Here is a 7,422-nt window from a genome sequence, read left to right on the forward strand (position 1 = left end):
TGTATTTTGCGCCTGTGTTGTGGGTATGAACGTAGAGCGAGACTTCTCCTGGAGGCAATGCGTTTATTACAATAAACGATAACAACACCAATAGCCGTAACACGACTGGTGTCTGTTAAAAACACTGCTGCAGTCAATCACAGTTGGTTTTGAGTGATTACATTGGGGTGGGGGGGGAGGGATGGCAAGTGATGGGTGATGGGAGGAGACAAGGGACGCAACGTGACCGTCCATGTACGAGGATAAGAGTTGCCATCTGTGACGTACACAACCTGGGGACACATCATGGGAAGAAGGATCTCTCAAAACCCGAAGAGGGGAGAACTACATGGAAACGCATTGTCTTGAGCAATGAATTAGCACAAGGGGACGAACAGGGGTTGGAGTCATGTTCTTCGTATGGTCGACGTTTATGTAGAGCAACAACTATATTGGATTGAGGTGGTTGAGCCAGATCATTGTGTAAGAAGTAGAGTTGGTGCATCGCTGTGATGATGCCTCCGAATTTGTGAATTGGACATTGAGTTTTCATATATTCCATAGTCTATTCAGGCTTGGAGTTAGGGATAGGGCTACAGATTTGCTGCAGAAATATTTTTCAGAGCGTCAGTGTTTGGCGCTACATGTAGGGCAGTTTCACATATTAGGCAAACATCACAATTTCAGCATCATCTTAATTTTATATATTTATATGGGATATAATATAGAAGGTAATTATTGCTTTAGAAATTACATTATTCACACAGATGATTTCTATCTGAATCTCTTGGTTGAAATACTTTGCCCAAGGTAAGATAACTGTGCGATTATGGTAATGAGTATCCACGTCCGTCTGAGACTGTGGAACTGCCCTCCAGCACTGCCGCTCACATCAGGGGACGTAGGAACGACTATGGTTGCTGGCTTCACCGTGGCCAACTAGTTTATTGATGGGCATCTCCTCCTTGCCATCCTCCTAAATTTCCACCACCATCACCACCTCCACAACCTTGTGCTTGTCGCCCCCAACTCAAACTCAGTGCAAACCCCTTGGAGGGCTGGCATTACCCAAGGGACACAGAACTCTGCCTCACATTTGGTTTCTAGAAGCTCCGCAACAGCCACACTGTGGATGTAGACAGCCCTTAGCATTATAAATGTGAGCCACTCGCGTGTCCCAAACACTCAAAAGAATTGAGACGAGGCGATAGTATTAGATACAAATATTTATTATTAAAACGCGATGCCTTGTAAGGAAGGGGAGGTGCTGGTGGGGGTGGGTGGTGCTGGAAGTGTGGGGGGCTGTGAGATGCTCAGAGGGTGTTCGAGGCCTGGGGGGGCAGGTCTTGGGAGGCTTCTTGAATGCCGGGCTCCAGTGAGCAGCCAGAGATGTCCTCTTCCTCCTCAACCGTGACAAGCTGTGGACATACTGACCCATTAGACACTACACACAACTCAGTACTTCTACCAGCTCAACTGGGATTACACACAACAATCAGCACCCCCTACTGGCAGACAAATGCCAATTGCACACCAGGTGCTGAGTCACCTTGTGCCCACAGGACATCTGTCATTGGGGGTGCCCTTTCACACGTGTTGAGATGAGATGTGATGTAAAGCGCTCTGAGATGCCCCGGTGTACAGAAAGGTGCTAAATCATTCTCATCGTTATCACTGTGTCCAGCAATAATGAAATTGTCTATAGATAGATAATCTGTATTTGTAAACGGGGACCATGACGGCTTAACGTGATGGTTAGACCAGCTCATCATTATCATAATACACTGAATCGTGTGTGCATGAATCTATTATTTACGTTAAACGCAAATTATATACGTGTGTGTGTGTGTGCGATGCGCGAGTGCTGTGCACTCACCTCCACCTCGCTCTGCAGATGCTGCTGCTCCGAGTGTGCACTCTGCTCGTTGTCGCGGTAGGGCACCAGCTCAGCGTGCAGCTCCGCCACTACACGTTGATACCAGTGAATCTCTGCCTGCAGAGATTCCAATTGCCAATTCCTGTCAATGAGCTGCGTGGGCCACGGGCAAATGGCGGCAGAGGGACACAGGAAAGCATTTTAACGACTGCGTGAGGTTATTGCAGAACATACAGGTATAATAACACACACAACCAGGATCTTTATTTATAATTGAGTAATGTAATGACCTACGAAGCTCTTTTACACAGATGTCCATAGACCACCTTTGACCAAATAAACCGAAATGCATCCAATCATCTCAGATCTTGGAAGAAAAGCATGGTTGAACTTCAAATGCTTGGATGGGCAACCACCATCAATACAAACCAAGATAACGCCTATAAAAGCATGATGAAGACCGCTTGTGTTGCAATCGAAACGTCGTGGGTTTTTTATATTATTAAAAAAAAGTACGTGACTTTACCGAAAGAATCAAGAATATGAATTCCTGCAGTCACGAAAGTTTTATGTTAAACATTTTTTAGGAATTAATTAACTCAAAATCTGGATTAAAATAATAGATTAAGATCGCTTCCCAACCAAAAAGAGGGAGGGGATGGAGATGCATGTAGCAGAGGGGAGCAGATGGTCTAGTAGTCGTAGGTACTTCTACTAGAGGTGGGATGGTGGATCGTAACGTGGTACAGTCCTTAAACAGAGAATGCTCAGTAACCTAGTGCGCATCCATTCTGTACAACCATCAGTGTGAAAAACAAGTGTATACATACAGTCCTCGACTTAGGAACACCATACTTACGGAGACCCGACTTACGGATACCCGACTTCCGAATCTGTTTCTATGAAATGTATTAATTTTTGGTTACCATTGACTTTAAAACGCGAACTTGCACTTCCAAACTGAACCACAGAACTATTTTGTTCAGTGCTGCGATCCTCCACGAGATGTCATGAGTCAGCCTCGTGCACGCGCACATGTGCGTATATGTGAAAGTGATTGTGTGGGGAGCGGTAGTGTTGCAGTTCACGCGCTGCGCTACAAACCCACCGACCCAAGTTCAATTCCAACTCACGGCCAACACCAGTGACGATTATCTGAACCATTCCTGGGCCTCCCGTAGGTCAACTCGGCCTCAAATGAGCACCTAGCGCGCTGTATAAACATCACCACTCGGGACACAAATGCAGCTGGGTGTGGTGCTGGCACACAACCCCTCGCATGCCGTGCTGGCTTTCATAGGCTATCGCTAACAGCACGTGCCCCAACAGCCTATTAAAGCTACACGGTGGATCTTTGTGCGGATCGGAAGTGTAGCGGTGAGCACGCTTGTGATTTGAAAGCGGTGAGTGAAAATAAAAAATATTTTTACTACATTTTATGTATTACTTACGATACACTATAATTTTAGTGTTAATGCAAATGTACATGATTTCTTATTTACGAGTTTAACAATGCTTGACTCTTTTGTTGAACCTTAACACATTTTATAACACTGACAATATGGGAATTTAAATATCGCACATTATTGTATTCCGACTTACGAACCGTTCCGACTTATGAATGGGCCTCAGGAACTAAATGCGTTCGTAAGTCGAGGACTGCCATATTATTGATACATTTGTCTATTATACTATGTGTATTATTAGTTGTTTATCATGTAAAATTAGTTTACACTTGAAAAATATTCACCATAAATCCGGTATGTGGGGAAAAAATATTGATAGAGTATGTGTAGTGGCATAGCGCTGGCTGCTGGTAAAAAAGGGTAACTGCGGTGTATGGTAGTACCCACGTCAGCAGGCCACGATAGACACGAGAGGGGGACATCTAGGGGAAAGGTCACAGAGGGGGGGCCATCGGGAACCCGCTAGTAGGTTCCAGAGAGGGGGCGTGGCCGTGGCGGAGCGAGGCCACGCTGAGAGTATAAGAAGGGCCCCTGTGAGGGACCTTGTGGCTGTTGCTGGAAGTGGGATCCTCGTCGTGCTGTTCGTATATATAAGATAGTCGTCGTCACCATCTCGTCATCGTCGTTGTCGTCTCGTCGCTGTCGTCTTGTCGCCATCGTCGCTGCCGTCTTCACTCGATATTACGCTGCTAGATAGGTGTTCGCTGTCTCCGTTCAGTGCTGTCAGTGTTAGATGGTTAGTGTTTTGTATAGGCCAGCAACGGTAATAGTGTGTACCCACGTAGGGTGTCTGTATTATCCCAATGGTGCTCGTTAAATAAAAGAAGTGCCTAAAAGTCTTACTGTCTCTGAGTTAGTCACTACACATGTACACATGAAAGTGACTACTGTAGTCAGAGATGCAAACGCTTGGGCGTCATCTGGTGCCTTACTGTCGCCATCCAGCGTAAACTATTTGGGTCTTTATAGTAAAGTTCGTAAATCTCAAGTACGCTATGGCAAGGTACCACAGTACATAACATGCGATTGGCTATCAATGACTTGAGTACGTTAATAGTGAAAGTACGTACAACGGGACGGCGTAAATAATGGTATTACTGTATATATCTGCGTTTGTGCCATGCCGGACTTCATAGGTGCTCGCTAACAGCACTTGCTCACCTTCGCCTCACTCTGCTGGTGCAGCACTTGCAGATCCTGGAGCTGAAAGTGAATGCTCTGCAGGTTTTCTTGGCATGGCGCCAGCTCAGCGTGCAGCTCTGCCACCACACGCTGGTAACCCAAAATCCCCGCCTGCAGGGATCCCAGGTGCTCATTCTTTTCGATGAGCTGCATGGGCCACGGACAAACGGCAGCAGAAGGACATGGCTAAGCATTTTAACGACTGCGTGCAGTTGTTAAAGAACATACAAATCCAACAAACACATACAGAACCAGTATCTTTATTTTAAATGAAGGAATCTGATAAGCTATGAAACTCTTTTTCACAGATGTCCATACACCACACCACCTATGACCAAATGACCCGGAATGCACCCAATATTATAAGATCTTGGAAGAAAAGCAGGGTTGAACTTTTATGGTACTTGGATGGGTGACCACCATCCATACAACCCAAGATAACACCTATAAAAGCCCAGATATATGGATTAATTAACCCAAAAGCTACTTTAAAATGTCCGATTATAATTGCCTCCCAACCAAAAATAGGGAGGGGATGGAGATGCACGTAGCAGAGGGGAGCAGATGTTCTAGTAGTAGTAGGTACTTTTACTAGAGGTGGGATGGTGGATTGTAATGTGGTACAGTCCCTAAACAGAGGATGCTCAGTAACCCAGTGCGCATATACACATCTGTGTGAAAAATAAGTGTATATATAGGCAGTCCTCAACTTACAAACACCTGCACTTACGAACCTGCTTCCATCAAATATATATTTTATAACATTGACTTTAAACGCGAACTTGCACTTGAAAATTGAACCGCGTCACTATTTTGTTCAGTGGAGCAATCCTCCGCGACATGTAATAATTCAGGATGGCGCTTGGAGCAAGTGTTTGCCTATAAGTGTGTGTGTGCACGCGCACGTGTCTATGTGTATGAAAGTGAATGTGTGGGGAGCGGTAGTGTAGCGATTAGCCTTCGAAAGCGGCGACCCGAGTTCGATTCCCGTTCATGGCCAACACCAGTGACGATTATGTGAACCGGTCCTGGGCGTCCCCTAGATCGACCCAGCCTCAAATGAGTACCTGGTGCGATGTGTAAACACCACCACTGGAGAGACAAAGGCAGCGAGGCATGGTGCTGGCCAATCACCCCCTTGTGTGCCATGCCGGCCTTCATAGGTGCTGCTCACTAACAGTACTTTCCCCAACAGTCTATTAAGGCTATACGGGGAGTCTTTGTCTGCGACGTGCGAATGCAGTGTACTCACCTCCGCCTCGCTCTGCTGGCGCAGCATGTCCAAATGCTGCAGCTGTGAGCGTCCGATCTGTGCGTTTTCGCGGTACTGCTCCAGCTCTGTGTGCAGCTCGGCCAGCATACGCTGATACCAAAGAATCCCCGCATGCAGGGATCCCAGCTCCTGGCTCCTCTCGAACAGCTGCTTGGGCCACAGGCAGAGGGACAGAGAAAAGCATTTTAACGACTGTGTGCGGTTATTGTAGAACATACAGATGCAACAACAGACACATTTAGAACCAGAATCTTTATTCATATTGGAGGAGTCTGATGAGCTGTGAAAATATTTTTCACAGATGTCCATACCCCATGTTTGACCAAATCACCCAGGATGCACCCAATCTTGTCAGACCATCATGCACACAACCCATGATTACGCCTATAAAAGCCCACATATATGGATTAAGTAACCCAAAATCTGCAGTAAAAGGTCAGATTAAAATCGCTTCCCAAACCAGGACAGGGAGGGCATGGACATGCACGTAGCAGAGGGGAGCAGATGGTCAGACCCTACACAGCCTGACGACTCAAGTGCTGTGTCACGGTCAGACCTGGGCCGTTCCGGGGCCAGGAGAGCCTGGGTTCTCAGCGGCCGTGGGAACGAGGCTGGGAGCATTACCTGACGCAGAGTGTCCTCATTCTCAGCTTGGGACGTGGTCAGCTGATCCTGCAGCGCCGACAGTCCCTGTTGGGGGGTGGAGAGCTCCGGCTGGGCACTGGCGCGCTCCGCCTCACTCGCTGCGAGCTCCTCCTTGCTCGCCTTGAGCTCCTCCCTCAGCCGAGTGATTGTGTCCTCGTCCTCCTGAGCCTTAATACAGGCAACGTTCGTTTTACCATCGTAATCATCACCATCATCATCATGAACAGCCATGATCCGTCCACCGCTGAATGTGTTTTTGTGATACTGCTGGATGAAAGTTTCCCTGAGCCATACCGGTCATGGGAATTAATTGATCATACTTCATCACACTGGTCAGCACGAAGTGGTACACCCAAGACTGGGTCAGATTTCACTGCCCACCAATGCTAGCCATGGTTGGTAATCAAACTCGGACAGCTTGGTTCAGAGTGCAGAAGGCTCATCACAGTAAATTAATACGTTGTATATCATCATAAATATTTCGCCGCACAAGGGTCTCCTCCTCTTGTGAACGCTGCCACAAATGTCTTAAAACTCAAACTTTAATTATCTTTATTTTACCAGCTAAGGCCTACTGAACTATATAGCTCTTTTTCAGAAGCGACCTGCCCACAAATGAAAGTTCAACGAAGTGGCTTATCATGTGGAAATGTATTGCAGCTATAGAATCTAAACGCACGTTTCTAAATGTGGAGGAAGAACCGGAGGACCCGGAAAAGATCCACGTGACCACAGGGAGAACATGCAAACTCCAAATATACAGGTGTCGGGGTTGGGATCAAACCCACAACCTCCTGCATACAGGCGAGGTAGTTAACATCTCGCCACCGTGGCGCCCCTCTTCAGTGCCAATCGCGGCTTCACCACGCGTGCCCTTGCGAGCCGATACCTTCTTGGAGTTGCGCTCGAACTGCTTAAAAGCATCGGTAAGGGTGAGCCGGACCTCCTCCAGCCCTGTCGCCAGCTCGCAGGCCTCTTTCCGATGCGCGTCCTGCTGCTGC

At 47.2% G+C, this 7,422-nt stretch overlaps 1 long non-coding RNA gene across 2 annotated transcripts; it reads right to left on the bottom strand.

Annotated features, from left to right (window-relative positions):
- Positions 1–1,192: 1,192 nt before the first annotated feature.
- On the bottom strand, positions 1,193–4,636 carry LOC142922826 (uncharacterized). 2 transcript variants are annotated; one of them, XR_012940370.1, is made up of 3 exons: positions 4,483–4,636; positions 1,856–2,008; positions 1,193–1,397 (listed from the first exon to the last, which is right to left on the bottom strand). It is a non-coding gene; the product is annotated as an uncharacterized LOC142922826 (long non-coding RNA). The 2 variants fall into 2 exon arrangements; XR_012940369.1 differs by lacking the exon at positions 4,483–4,636 and having other exon boundaries at positions 1,856–3,027.
- Positions 4,637–7,422: the final 2,786 nt, after the last annotated feature.

Source organism: Petromyzon marinus, unplaced genomic scaffold, assembly GCF_048934315.1.
Source record: "Petromyzon marinus isolate PM22_M1 ecotype Great Lakes invasive population unplaced genomic scaffold, UKy_Petmar_22M1.pri1.0 PM_Scaffold_18, whole genome shotgun sequence".
Taxonomy (NCBI): Eukaryota; Metazoa; Chordata; class Hyperoartia; order Petromyzontiformes; family Petromyzontidae; genus Petromyzon; species Petromyzon marinus.